Below are 15,614 nucleotides of genomic sequence, written 5' to 3'. Positions count from 1 at the left end.
ATAATTTGTACAGAAACCAGATGGCAGTCATAAGAGTCGAGGGGCATGAAAGGGAAGCAGTGGTTGGGAAAGGAGTGAGACAGGGTTGTAGCCTCTCTCCGATGTTATTCAATCTGTATATTGAGCAAGCAGTAAAGGAGACAAAAGAAAAATTTGGAGTAGGTATTAAAATTCATGGAGACGAAGTAAAAACTTTGAGGTTCGCCGATGACATTGTAATTCTGTCAGAGACGGCAAAGGACTTGGAAGAGCAGTTGAACGGAATGGACAGTGTCTTGAAAGGAGGATATAAGATGAACATTAACAAAAGCAAAACGAGGATAATGGAATGTAGTCAAATTAAATCGGGTGATGCTGAGGGAATTAGATTAGGAAATGAGACACTTAAAGTAGTAAAGGAGTTTTGCTATTTAGGAAGTAAAATAACTGATGATGGTCGAAGTAGAGAGGATATAAAATGTAGACTGGCAATGGCAAGGAAAGCGTTTCTGAAGAAGAGAAATTTGTTAACATCGAATATAGATTTATGTATCAGGAAGTCCTTTCTGAAAGTATTTGTTTGGAGTGTAGCCATGTATGGAAGTGAAACATGGACGATAACTAGTTTGGACAAGAAGAGAATAGAAGCTTTCGAAATGTGGTGCTACAGAAGAATACTGAAGATAAGGTGGATAGATCACGTAACTAATGAGGAGGTATTGAATAGGATTGGGGAGAAGAGAAGTTTGTGGCACAACTTGACTAGAAGAAGGGATCGGTTGGTAGGACATGTTTTGAGGCATCAAGGGATCACAAATTTAGCATTGGAGGGCAGCGTGAAGGGTAAAAATCGTAGAGGGAGACCGAGAGATGAATACACTAAGCAGATTCAGAAGGATGTAGGTTGCAGTAGGTACTGGGAGATGAAGCAGCTTGCACAGGATAGAGTAGCATGGAGAGCTGCATCAAACCAGTCTCAGGACTGAAGACAACAACAACATATACTGAGAAGCTACTGTGAATATCCCTAGATCCTTAAATAAATGTCTGCAGGATGATCTTGGGTGGACTCCAGCTATTATTCTGATTACACGCTTTTGTCCAATAAATACTTTATCCCTCAGTGATGAATTGCCCCAAAATATGAAGCCATATGAAAGCAATGAGTGAAAATAGGCGTAGTAAGCTAATTTACTAATATGTTTATCACCAAATTTGCAATGACCCTTATTACATAAGTAGCTGAACTCAAACGTTTTTCTTTGAGCATGTGGTCTGGTCGATTGAATGATATGGATGCCGTATGGCCAATGGAGAACAGTTGTGGTGTGAGTGAGGAAACGACAGGAAAGTTTGCGAGGTACACAAATTCAGAGTGCATTAGAAAGCGAAATGAAAATTGAGGAAAGTTCGGGGATGTACAGGGTAACGCAGGGCACGTCTTTGAGCCAAACGGAAAGTCAGAGTCGACTAGATCGAATTCTCGCAATATTAGAAAACCACATATCGCAGTTAATAGTTACTAAAGAGGAAAATAAAATACGATTTGAAAGACTTTGAAATCAAAACTTGAAGGGTAGGTCGCTAAAATTAGACACGAATTGGAGACCGAAGCCAAAGTGATACAAACGGAGGTGGAGGTGAGAAAGTGTATGAAACAAAGGGTGACAGGAGCTGGGTTAAACGTGAAGATGACAAACATCTCCGTGCACATAGGTGAGGAAAGTAAATCATCTAAGCAAACACAAACACGTGTGTCAGCCCTCGAGAAAGAAGTGACTCCAATACCACTAGTTAATGTCCTTGTAACCTAGCTCATGCCGAGGAATATGCTTCCCGCATACTCGTTGAAGGGGTGGACATACTACAGCCTGGGTTCGTTCGAACGTGCAGTATCCACCCGCAGCCATATCTGAGGAATCTGTGTCTCTGTGCGAAAATAGTGACGGAATGTACTGCTGTACTCGTTGTACGCCAGACGCTCGACCGGGAAGAAGCTGGCTGGTTTGATGTAACAGTTTTCGAGAACAGATCTTACACTAAATTCTGCATTAAGTTTCCAGCAACATACTGGAACCCGGACGCACCCAACAGATGCTGCCCACCTCGTTCCGTCGGCATACATGGACGACAAAACGACAAATGAGGAAAGGAGCAGCGCAGTGCAATCAGATTTTTTTGCTCACGCACAACGTGCAGTCGTCAACGCACTCTCGCGAGCGCAGTTACTTGATAACTTAAGGTCCTCCGACGACACCCAAGAGCAGGAGACACAAAGGAAGGAGCATGCTAACTCAACGAACACAGAAAAAAGGGTACCACAAGGGTGTCCGCAGCACAATGAACGGCAGAATTAGCACCATAATTGACGAAGGATAGAAGTAGGAAATAGGCGGGAGCGAGACAGATGTCATGGTTCACACCAGGGAGAGCATGCCAGGAAAGAAGTGCCAGACCACCGACGCCACGTGATTTGTGTTGAGAGTAATGGAGGTTCACTATCTCTGGCCCTACCTGAGGAGCAGGAGGGTGACGTCACACAAGTGAATGACCAAAGGCAACGAGATATCGCAGGTGACGCCAGAGTAGAGAAGAGGCATCACGTACCCAGTGTGCGGTACTGGCAATCGCAAGGGCAAGGCGACGCTGACCTGTACTGTGATGAGCCGGAGTGGCCGGAAAAAGCGCGCAGTCGGTTTCCCCTCATTAAGATAACTGCGGAAGGGAACTGAGGCGAGAGCATTTCTTGTTCCTGGGTCGGAAGTGACCGGTCTTTTGACGTGTTCTTACGCAAAACCGATAAAAACTGCGGGTAAATTAGCTTTGATAGCAGTAAAAGGGTCTCACTAATTCCCGCTTTTGAGGCGAAAAGGTAAAGTGTAGGAAAGCAAGTGTTGGTACCACTAAGCGACGGAAGAAGTGGCTCCAGCTGACTGCAGTTGTTGTCTGTGGGCTGTCGCTCGTTTTTATAGCCCGTAATGACACTCTCAAGCAGAGCGCTGATCGTGGTTTGGAGCATTAAAGCCGTGGCCAGTTCGCTTGGGGTGCAGAGGGCAATAAGAGCACAATTAGTAAAATGCAAGGAGGAGGAGGAAATTTTCATAGGTGGGCTCCGGGAGCTAAAAGGTGGTTTATTAGAGGAAAAGTGGGTTCCAGAGGAACTCAGTTTGCCCTCCGCAGCTGGTGATGATAATTCCACGCACACAGCCGATGGAAGAGAACCTGACGGACGTGATGCAACTGATCGTGGGTTAGAGACCCCAGCACTTTAGTACTTAGAGAGCCAGAGAGAGGCTCTTAATTAGTGCGCTTCCACGACACCCGAAGCCGCCCATGCGAGTACAGAACACACTCTCTAAAAAGAACAAAATTTCGAGAGAGACCACAGTCAAATCCCTGACAACTAGCAAACTGAGATAGTGACAAGGTTGAAGGTGAAGCCCGCAAAGCAAAGGAGCAGCTCACGTGGAGCGGAGAACTGGAAGGAGGTTGCAGAGTGCCTGAGAATCGCTGTGAGGTGTGTCAAGGAAGTAAAAGCATATTGTACGAACACTTTCCAGAAGTATAAAACAATGTTATTTCGTCCAAAATTGAAGATTTTGTGAAAGTCAGACAGTTTTCGGAGGACCGCAGGTGTTTCCATGCGGCGAAGTGGCGAGATAAATTGATCACGTCTTTTGCTTAAATAATGGACACCGTAAATGGCACTCCGTTCACAGAAGATCAGTGAGAAGTGGGTGTGAAAAACGCAGAGGTGGATTCGATTGGAATACTTAGAAAGAGTATTCAAAATTATCCGCGGTTGGGCCGGGAGCAGAGATACGAGGTGGAGAAAGCAATCATGAAATTCGAGGGAAGATTTCGGGGTGCGGTCCAAAAGTTTGAGTAATGTGTGATCGGCCGCCGACCAGTAAAGCGTTTTCAGTGGCCTAGAAGCACAGAAAAGCTACCAGAGAAGCGATACAGGCGATGGAGACAGCAGGAGTTATATCGCGGGCTGCGTCGGATTATGTGAATCCTCTCGAATTGTACCTAAGAAAAACGGATCATTCCGAGGATATTAGATGATCACGTTGAGATAGACAGAACAAGGCCTGAAACTACACCGGACATAGTGCCCCAGTTGTCGTGAAAAATTTGGTTATCAGTCTTTGACATTACAGCTGATTTCAATCAAGATGAGCTGGATCCATCCTGCCGAACATATACTGTCTTCCTACTCGAAACGGAACAGTACGTTAGCAACCCATCACCATTCCGGCTTATGAACTCAAGTTCGGCACTTGTGAGGGCGCTTAACGGCATATTTACACCAGAGATGAGGGGATTTGTGTCGCCTACATCGATGACATAATTGACGCGTTTGAAAGAAGAACATATAAACAAGCTGCTGACGGTACTCCAGAGATAGAGCACGACGCTCAGGCGTGATCAAGTGAATCTGTGCGCAAACAGGGTGGTATATCTCGTGTTAGAGATCTCGTCGAAAGGTATCCGTTCCGAAAGGTGTGAATTGATGGAAATTACGAAAATGAAACAGCCATCTCGCATACGAAAATTGAGACAGTTCTCGGGGTTGATTTCATTTTGTAGAGGGGGCATTGTCTACTTTGCACTGAAGTTCAGTCCACTGTAGGCGCTGTTAAAGAAGGGCAAGAAGTGTAGCTGTGCAAGCGAGAAGGAAAACGGGTATGAGAAGCTTAAGGCTGTGTTTCATGACAGCGTTTGTTTGGCGCAGACTGACGTCTCAGTACCTTTCGAACCCTTCACAGACGGAAGCGCGCAAGACATTGGGTGACGTCTACAGCAAGAAGGCTAGGATGGGAATGTCAATATTGTGGCCACATGAGGCCGGAAGCTACTGGACGCGGAGACACAGTATTTCACTATTGAACTAGAAATGCTGGCCATTGTCCGTGAGACAAAACGGTTTAGGAGTTTCATATAACTTCTAGAAACTCAGCCAGGTAACACTTACAGCGACCGTAGATATTTCGACCGGAGGACACCCTGCCATTTTCAAGAGAAACTGCAACGGACAGGCGACGTACACGCAAATTTAAAACCTCTGTTCTCAGGCTGATGCAGGATAGATAACACACACACACAAACACACACACACACACACACACATACACACACACACTGAACACTAGTGCCACCAAAGACGACCGAAGTCAGAGATATCGATAGTGAGACTACGAAATTGCAGGTGAGGTAGCATTGACTCTGTCTTTTTGACAAGGGAGAGAGCCGGATTCGAAACAGAGTTTAAACAAAACCTCCACCCCTGTAACGAGGTTTCTCGCTAATTTAATCTCTAACTGCCTCCTTGATAACACTGTCCCAATAGCTGGACGTGCCTGCCAATATCTCGGTATTATTATATAACATGGGGTGACCAGTATCCAAGCAATGTTCGGTAGTAGCGTATCTACTTGGCTGCTGTAATCGTGTGTGCCTTTTATGCTCAGTACATCGGTCCTCCACGGTCCTGATAGTGTGACAAATATATGCCACGCCGCAGGTACAAGGAATGCGATACACACCCGCCTTACGCAGACCAGGATCATCCTTAACAGAACTCAAAAGCACTCTGATTTTAGATGGAGGTCGGAAAACACATTTCATATCGTTTTTCCGTAAAATACGACCGATCTTGTTGGAAGTGTTTCCTATGTAAGGCAAAAAGGCAGTAGATCTAGGTGTCGACTCAGAATTATCATCAGTCACCCGATGTACAGTTGGTCGATAGAGAAAATTACGTTCAATCTGTCTATCACTAAAACCATTTTGACGGAACATAATTTCAAGACGGGACAGCTCAGCTGGCAAAGTCTCAGCGTCGGAAACGACATGTGCCTTGTGTACCAAGGTTCGCAGCACTCCATCACGCCAATCCGAATGGTGACAACTATTAGCCTGTAAGTACAAGTCGGTGTGAGTACGTTTCCTGTAGACTGCATGTCCCAATTATCCATCATCCTTCCTCCTAATAAACACGCCAAGAAAGGGAAGGCACCCATCCTCTTCCACCTCCATCGTAAAACGAATGTTCCGGCGGATGTAGTTCAGATGTTCTAGAAAGGGCATTCAGATTCTCTCTACCATGAGACCAAACAGCAAAGGTATCGTCAACATATCTAAAGAAACAGGCGGGTTTCAAAGGCGCCGAGTCGAATGCACGTTTCTCGAAGTCTTCGATAAACAAATTTGCGATCACAGGAGACAACGGACTACCCATCGCAACTCCATCTGTCTGGGGTTACCTACTTGGCCGCAAAACTCGTTTATATACAGACCACCACGTTTTTAAGAACCGTCAGGTACATGAGTAAGAGAGTGATGAGGTGGGCTGCCGGCGTTAAAATAAAAAATTTTCCAACTGGTGAAGCGGATATCACTCGAGGGAGGACGACAACGAAGGCGTCACGCGAAAAAGTCATGAGGTGATAATTTGCAAAGTTATAACAAAGGAACCAGGCGTCCATCTCACAATACAGCAGGCAGTTAGCCGCAGCCTAAGAGCAATAGACAGAGGCCCAAAGAGAAAAGGACTTTATCCTGCACGGCGTTGGCGGAGACGATGGGCGAATGTGAAATCTGCTCTATTTGGGCACGGCTAGGTGGAAGGTATGTTTTCGGTGGCATATGAAAGAAGTGGAAAATTTGGATGCCCGATGCACTTTTGGTGACATTAATGGAGCGCTATCAACAGCACCTTGTGCACTACGGACTGATGATGTAGTGTGCGACAGTCGCACAGGAGTGGGAACATGCTGTACTCAGACGGAAGGTTGCTCATATGGTTAGTAAATGCGGCATGTGCCAGCGTGCGAAACATCCCAACGTACGAGATGTATTGCATGCCGTCATATCAGAAGCACCAAATGACATGGTATGTGTTGATCATCACGACCACCTGTCGAATGGACAGTTAGGTGGCATTTTACCTGTACTTGTCATGGACGCATTTACTAAGCACGCCAGACGTTACGTCACAAGCCTCACCACAACGAATAGCTGCACAAAAATTTTGACGGAAGATTATGTGTGCACATATGGTAGGCCCAAGAGAGTCCTCAGAAACCATGCTACAATTTTCACATCCCTGAGATGGAAGATCTGGTGAGCAAGATGTATGAGACAGGAGAAATACCCTCAGACTTCAAGAAGAATATTATAATTCCAATCCCAAAGAAAGCAGGTGTTGACAGATGTGAAAATTACCGAACTATCAGTTTAATAAGTCCAGCTGCAAAATAATAACGCGAATTATTTACGGACGAATGGAAAAACTGATAGAAGCCGACATTGCGGAAGATCAGTTTGGATTCCGTAGAAATATTGGAACACGTGAGGCAATACTGACCTTATGACTTATCTTAGAAGAAAGATTAAGGAGAGGCAAACCTATGTTACTAGCATTTGTAGACTTAGAGAAAGCTTTTGATAATGTTGACTGGAATACTCTCTTTCAAATTCTAAAGGTGGCAGGGGTAAAATACAGGGAACGAAAGGCTATTTACAATTTGTACAGAAACCAGATGGCAGTTATAAGAGTCGAGGTGTATGAAAGGGAAGCAGTGGTTGGGAAGGGAGTGAGACAGAGTTGTAGCCTCTCCCCGATGTTATTCAATCTGTATATTGAGCAAGCAGTAAAGGAAACAAAAGAAAAATTTGGAGTAGGTACTAAAATCATTGTAATTCTATCAGAGACAGCAAAGGACATGGAAGAGCAGTTGAACGGAATGGACAGTGTCTTGAAAGGAGGATATAAGATGAACATCAACAAAAGCAAAACGAGGATAATGGAATGTAGTTGAATTAAGTCGGGTGATGCCGAGGGAATTAAATTAGAAAATAAGACACTTAAAGTAGAAAGGGAGTTTTGCTGTTTGGGGAGCAAAATAACTGATGATGGTCGAAGTAGAGAAGATAAAAAATGTAGACGGGTAATGGAAAGGAAAGCGTTTCTGAAGAAGGAACATTTGTTAACATCGAGTATAGATTTAAGTGTCAGGAAGTCGTTCCTGAAAGTATTTGTATGGAGTGTAGCCATGTATGGAAGTGAAACATGGACAATAAATAGTTTAGACAAGAAGAGAATAGAAGCTTTCGAAATGTGGTGCTACAGAAGAATGCTGAAGATTAGATGGGTAAATCACATAACTAATGATGGAGTAATGAACAGAATTGGGGAGAAGAGGAGTTTGTGGCACAACTTAACAATAAGAACGGACCAGTTAGTAGGACATGTTCTGAGGCATCAAGGGATCACAAATTTAGCATTGGAAAGCAGCGTGGAGGGCAAAAATCGTAGACCAAGAGATGATTCAGAAGGATGTAGGTTGCAGTAAGTACTGGGAGATGAAGAAGCTTGCACAGGATAAGGTAACATGGAGAGGTGCATCAAACCAGTCTCAGGACTGAAGACCACAACAACGAACAACGAGATGGAAGGCAAGATTAGAAAAAGGAAGGGATCAAAATCACATTATCCTCAATTAGGAACCCTCAGTCGAAGCCCACAGAACGGTACATGCGCCAGCTGGGAATGTTCTTTAGGATAATGGTTTCTGACAGACACAATGCCTGGGTACGGCACCTACCACAGATATAGAGATACTTCAATGAAGCAGCGCATTGCAATACGATATACAAAACAATAGACCTACAGTTCCAAAAACCGGAGAAGTCCGTGGCTGACAGGACTGTCAAACGTCCGTCTGGAGATGACTCAGAGGCACACCAGTAACGATGGAATCATTCCCGAGAGTTCGCGATGGAGAAGGCAATGAAAAGAATCGACAGAGAACAGGGAAGAAGGACAAAGTCTTACGAGGTCGGGGACGAGTCCTCGTGAAGACGCATAGGCCGTCTGATGCCGAAAAGAACAGTATAGTAAAGTAGTACTTGGGCGCATACTAGGCACGACAGGAAGCAGCACCGACCAGCTCCGCAATTTATGATCATAATCGCTAGGTCGGGTCATTAGACTAGTGCGCAGCAGCGGCGGAATCAAACGTTGTAAATTGTTAACAACACGTTGTGCTTTGCGAATAAACTTTCTGGTGCAGTAATTAGCACGTGCTTGTTGTGATTAGTCTTTTTTTGTATATGACTGGACTGTGGACACTTGGTGTGAATGTGAATAGGTGACACGACGATCGCATTTATGTGAGCAAGGAGTTTCGCTCTCCGTCGCACTGTGCAACTCGAGGCTACGAAGCGCCGCTCACGCAAGTGGATTGCTACTTCCACGTACAATATTATTTATATATGAAGACAGTAACTGTTCAGAAAAGAGCAGGTTACTGTTGTTGACCGTGCAGCTTTTCCCTGGAATAAATGATGACCAAATGACACCCTCAGCTGCCGACAGGTGTTGTTGATATACCTCGATGTGGACAGCCGAAAATACACTCCTGGAAATGGAAAAAAGAACACATAGACACCGGTGTGTCAGACCCACCATACTTGCTCCAGACACTGCGAGAGGGCTTTACAAGCAATGATCACACGCACGGCACAGCGGACACACCAGGAACCGCGGGTGTTGGCCGTCGAATGGCGATAGCTGCGCAGCATTTGTGCACCGCCGCCGTCAGTGTCAGCCAGTTTGCCGTGGCATACGGAGCTCCATCGCAGTCTTTAACACTGGTAGCATGCCGGACAGCATGGACGTGAACGGTATGTGCAGTTGACGGACTTTGAGCGAAGGCGTATAGTGGGCATGCGGGAGGCCGGGTGGACGTACCGCCGAATTGCTCAACACGTGGGGCGTGAGGTCTCCACAGTACATCGATGTTGTCGCCAGTGGTCGGCGGAAGGTGCACGTGCCTGTCGACCTGGGACCGGACCGCAGCGACGCACGGATGCACGCCAAGACCGTAGGATCCTACGCAGTGCCGTAGGGGACCGCACCGCCACTTCCCAGCAAATTAGGGACACTGTTGCTCCTGGGGTATCGGCGAGGACCATTCGCAACCGTCTCCATGAAGCTGGGCTACGGTCCCGCACACCGTTAGGCCGTCTTCCGCTCACGCCCCAACATCGTGCAGCCCGCCTCCAGTGGTGTCGCGACAGGCGTGAATGGAGGGACGAATGGAGACGTGTCGTCTTCCGCGATGAGTCGCTTCTGCCTTGGTGCCAATGATGGTCGTATGCGTGTTTGGCGCCGTGCAGGTGAGCGCCACAATCAGGACTGCATACGACCGAGGCACACAGGGCCAACACCCGGCATCATGGTGTGGGGAGCGATCCCCTACACTGGCTGTACATCCCTGGTGATCGTCGAGGGGACACTGAATAGTGCACGGTACATCCAAACCGTCATCGAACCCATCGTTCTACCATTCCTAGACCGGCAAGGGAACTTGCTGTTCCAACAGGACAATGCACGTCCGCATGTATCCCGTGCCACCCAACGTGCTCTAGAAGCTGTAAGTCAACTACCCTGGCCAGCAAGATCTCCGGATCTGTCCCCCATTGACCTTGTTTGGGACTGGATGAAGCGTCGTCTCACGCGGTCTGCACGTCCAGCACGAACGCTGGTCCAACTGAGGCGCCAAGTGGAAATGGCATGGCAAGCCGTTGCACAGGGCTACATCCAGCATCTCTACGATCGTCTCCATGAGAGAATAGCAGCCTGCATTGCTGCGAAAGGTGGATATACACTGTACTAGTGCCGACATTGTGCATGCTCTGTTGCCTGTGTCTATGTGCCTGTGGTTCTGTCAGTGTGATCCTGTGATGTATCTGACCCCAGGAATGTGTCAAAAAAGTTTCCCCTTCCTGGGACAATGAATTCACGGTGTTCTTATTTCAATTTCCAGGAGTGTATTTGCCCCGACCGGGACTCGAAGCTGGGATCTCCTGCTTACATGGCAGACGCTCTATCCACCTGAGCCACCGAGGACACAGATGAACAGCGCGACTGCAGGGACTTATCCGTTGCATACTTCCCGTGAGACTAACATTCCCAACTGTCCACAATTCTACAAATGTTATGTACCTTATAGACATATGCCCATTCACTCATTACTCGCGCACGCTTTGGCGATTCCCGTAAGAGTTTGGGCAACCTGTGCGCTTTCGCACAGACGAAGATCAATGGCTGCGTAGCCTTTAACTATATACAGGGTGAGCCACCTAACGTTACCGCTGGATATATTTCGTAAACCACATCAAATACTGACGAACCGATTCCACAGACCGAACGTGAGGAGAGGGGCTAGTGTAATTGTTTAATGCAAACCACACAAAAATACACGGAAGTATGTTTTTTAACACAAACCTACGTTTTTTAAATGGAACCACGTTAGTTTTGTTAGCACATCTGAACATTTAACAAATACGTAACAGTGCCGTTTGTTGCATTGTAAAATGTTAATTACATCCGGAGATATTGTAACCTAAAGTTGACGCTTGAAACCTCCGACGTTCCGTTGCGTGTTGTAACAAACACGGGCCACGGTCCGCGAGCAGCATGTGCAGGGACATGTTTACGATGACGACCTGTTTACGAGTGTGGCTGTAGTGCGCTGTTGTGGTTTGGTCTAACTGTCGCAGTGTCCGCATGTAGCGCTTGGTGCTATTGTTATTCTGCATTCGTCTCCGCACGCAGACCAACTGTAGTACACCGTGTTACCAGACGTCTGTGATAGTGTAGTGTTGTAGGAACTTTGACCATGATATATACTCATATATGGCGAGTGTCGACGAAATGCAGCTGAAGCCTGCAGGATGTATGCTGAACGGTACCCGGACAGAGAGCATCCAACGTGCCGCACATTGCAAAACATCTACCGCCAACTGTATGCAACAGGTATGGGCGTAGTACGCAAACGGGTCCTTAACAAGCCCGTCACAGGAGAAGCGGGTGCAGTTAGTGTGTTAGCTGTTGTTGCCATGAACCCATACATGAGTACACGCGCCATTGCGAGAGTCGGTGGACTGAGTCAAAGTAGTGTCATGCGCATACTGCATCGTCACTGCTTTCACCCGTTTCATGTATCACTACATCAGCAGTTACATGGTGATGACTTCAATCATCGAGTGCCATTCTGTCAATGGGCATTAACAGAGAATGCGATGCAGTTCTACCTGTTTACCGGTGAAGCGGGTTTCACAAAGCACGGGGCAGAGAATCTATGGAACATGCATTACTGGTCCGTGGACAATCCTCGCTGGCTCAGACAGGTAGAGCGACAGCGAGCGTGACTGTAAAAGTATGGTGCGGAATCATTGGCGACCACCTAATTGGTCCTCACTTCATTGCAGGGGCCCAAACAGCTACAACATACATCGCGTTTCGACAGAATGATATGCCAACGTTGCTCGAAAATGTCCCACTGGAAACGCGTAAACGTATGTGGTATCAGCATGATGGTGCACCAGCACATTCCGCAATTAACACTAAGCTGACCGTTGCCAGGATGTTCGACGGGCGTTTCATAGGACGAGGAGGACGCATAAATTGGCCAGCCCGTTCTCCTGATCTTACACCTCTGGACTTCTTTCTGTAGGGCACGTTAAAGGAGAATGTGTACCGTGATGTGCCTACAACCCCAGAGGATATGAAACAACGTATTGTGGCAGCCTGCGGCGACATTACACCGTATGTACTGCGGCGTGTAAGACATTCAGTACGCCAGAGATTGCAATTGTGTGCAGCAAATGATGGCCACCACATTGAATATCTATTGGCCTGACATGTCGGGACACACTCTATTCCACTCCGTAATTGAAAACGGAAACCACGTGCGTACGTGTACCTTACCCCTCATGGTAATATACATGTGCGTCAGTGAAAAAGACCAATAAAAAGGTGTTAGCATGTGGACGTAATGTGCTGTTCCAGTCTCTTCTGTACCTAAGGTCCATCACCGTTCCCTTTGGATCCCTACGTAATTCAGTGCTCTCCGATACACACGATCGAACAGCAGAGGAGCGGTACTCAAGTGTCAACTTTAGGTTACAATATCTCCGGATGTAATTAACATTTTACAATGCTACAGACGGCACTGATTACGTATTTGTTGATATGTTCAGATGTGCTAACAAAACTAACGGGATAACATTTTAAAAAAGTTAGGTTTGTGTTAAGAAACGTACTTCCGTGCATTTTTTTATGCTTTATATTAAGCAATTACACTAGCCCCTGGGGAATCGATTCGTGAGTATTTGATGTGGTTTACGAAATATATCCAACGGTAATGTTACGTGACTCGCCCTGTATATATGAAGACAGTAACTGTTCTCGAATGAACAGATTACTGTTGTCTCAGCTGCCGACAGGTGTTGTTGATATACCTCAATGTGGACAGCTGAAAATGTGTGACCCGACCGGGACCCGAACCTGGGATCTCATGCTTACATGGCAGACGCTCTATCCATCTGAGCCACCGAGAACACAGATGAATAGCGCGACTGCAGGGGCGCTTCCCTTGCACACTTCCCGTGAGACTCACATTCTCAACTGTCCACAATTCTACAAATGTAATGTACCTTATAGACATTTGCCCATTCACTCATTACTCGCGCACGCTTTGGCGATTCCCGTAAGAGTTTGGACAACCTGTGCGCATTCGCACAGACGAAGGTCAATAGCTGGGTAGCCTTTAACTATATATATATGAAGACAGTAACTGTTCTCGAAAGAATAGTCGCGCTATTCATCTGTGTCCTCGGTGGCTCAGATGGAGAGAGCGTCTGCCATGAAAGCAGGCGATCCCGGGTTCGAGTCCCGGTCGGGGCACACATTTTCAGCGGTCCACATCGAGGTATATGAACAACACCTGTCGGCAGCTGAGGGTTTCAGTCACACATTATTTATAATACCATTTTTGTTTATTTGTCGTGTACATCTAATTGTTCAAATGGTTCAAATGGCTCTGAGCACTATGGTTTTAACATCTGAGGTCATGAATCCCCTAGAACTTAGAAGTACTTGAACCTAACGAACCTCAGGACATCACACACGTCCATGCCCGAGGCAGGATTCGAAGCTGCGACCGTATCGATCGCGCGGTTCCAGACTGAAGCGCCTGGAACCTCTCGGCCACCGCGGCCGGCCTATCTAATTGTAATACAGTGTGATGGATTCACATTTATCGTATTACCATGCAAGGTGTTCAGTGGAGCGATGCTAGCATGAATCGTGAAAACCACACAAGCTCCAACATTTGGTGAGATTTCTGTTTCAGTACATAGTGAGACACCAGAAGGATCTCGACAGCCGGCAGTGAATTTTACCTCTCCAGAGTAATGTATAAAACGTGTATCGAATCATGTTAGTATTATTTTGCATGCTAGAATTTAAGGGTAAGTTGAAATTACTCGAGTGTCCAAAGTTAGATACACGCACTATATCTTTCTGTTATTGTTGACATTCGAGACTGTTCGCGCGGCTGACGATTACATTTGGAATATAAGATTATTTTGCATGTTAGAAGAGAAATCGCTCGTGTATACAAAGCCAGGTCCAAGCACGATTCTTTTAATTCGAGACTGTTCACGTGGCGTGCACAGCTAACACTACTTGATTTTCTAAATTTCAAAGATCAGTGTGGCAATAAATGTGGTTCCAATCTTATTTCTCGTATGTGTTGTTTGATGGAAACCAGAGTCACTGAGGAGGAACAAAGGGCATTGTTAGTAAAAAAAATTAAGGTGCTACCCATGGCATCCTGTCTGATTTGGCCCATGCCAATCCAGTAACGAATGTCATCTAAAAGTTAATTATTTGTCGTGGACAAATGTGTGTGAAAATAGGAGCTGGGCTTCGTAAGTTTGTTCTAGTTTGTGTAAACGGCCCTGAAACACAAATCTTTTCGTTTTAATCCCACATGCAATCTGTCGCATTCTTACATCAATCTCTTAATCTCATAATCTTTTGTGTTTGATCACATTTAAGTGCTGATGTCACTTAATTACTGGCTCTCAGCGGGGGCGCTATCATTGCTAATTTGATGGTATGTGATGTCACAAACAATTTCTCGAGTTTACTACATTTTGGCACCTGGTGTGGGGCAATCTCGTTGGTAATATGTATGCTATATGCGATATCACAAAAACTTTAAGTTCTGTACAATACACAGTAATAACATATAACATACCTGCTCCAAGGCGCTCCAGTGCGTGCCAGTAACGATAAGCCATGCAGAGGCTGTAAAAACCCTCCCTAGTTGGGACACCACTGTGTGGACAGAACCACTGACAGCTCTGCTTAAACGAGAGCAAATGGCCTTCTAACCTGTAACGATGATGTGTTATGTGGATTTATATATCTCTGCTTCCGAAAGCTCGTCCTCTGTGTGTCAGCTCATTCCGTCCGCATCACCGATCCCAACGAAAGGACAGTATCGGTAGTTACAGGTCAGCGCTGCTGTTGAAGCATGATGTACTGCTTAGCACCTGTCTGAGGACTTCATCTACAAGACCGCCACTTGCCGGCTACGAGTGAAAATGCTCGCTTCACGCCATCGCTTCTGATACCTCTCAGACATGACTAGTAGAAGATACAGACCTACTGGACATCTGGTGAAGGGCCTAACCGACAGTCGGCAAGCAGTCATATTCTACTCGCTAGATGAGCGCCTGAGTACCGCTTCCCATGTTGTGTGTGTACC

The 15,614-nt window shown here is 46.2% G+C and overlaps 1 non-coding gene across 1 annotated transcript; it reads left to right on the top strand.

Moving 5' to 3' along the window:
• Positions 1-13,667: 13,667 nt before the first annotated feature.
• Positions 13,668-13,741, top strand: Trnas-uga (transfer RNA serine (anticodon UGA)). The gene has a single exon. It is a non-coding gene; the product is annotated as a tRNA-Ser (tRNA).
• Positions 13,742-15,614: the final 1,873 nt, after the last annotated feature.

This window comes from Schistocerca gregaria, chromosome 7 (assembly GCF_023897955.1).
Source record: "Schistocerca gregaria isolate iqSchGreg1 chromosome 7, iqSchGreg1.2, whole genome shotgun sequence".
Lineage (NCBI taxonomy): Eukaryota > Metazoa > Arthropoda > Insecta > Orthoptera > Acrididae > Schistocerca > Schistocerca gregaria.
This window is presented reverse-complemented; position numbering and strand designations above follow the sequence as displayed.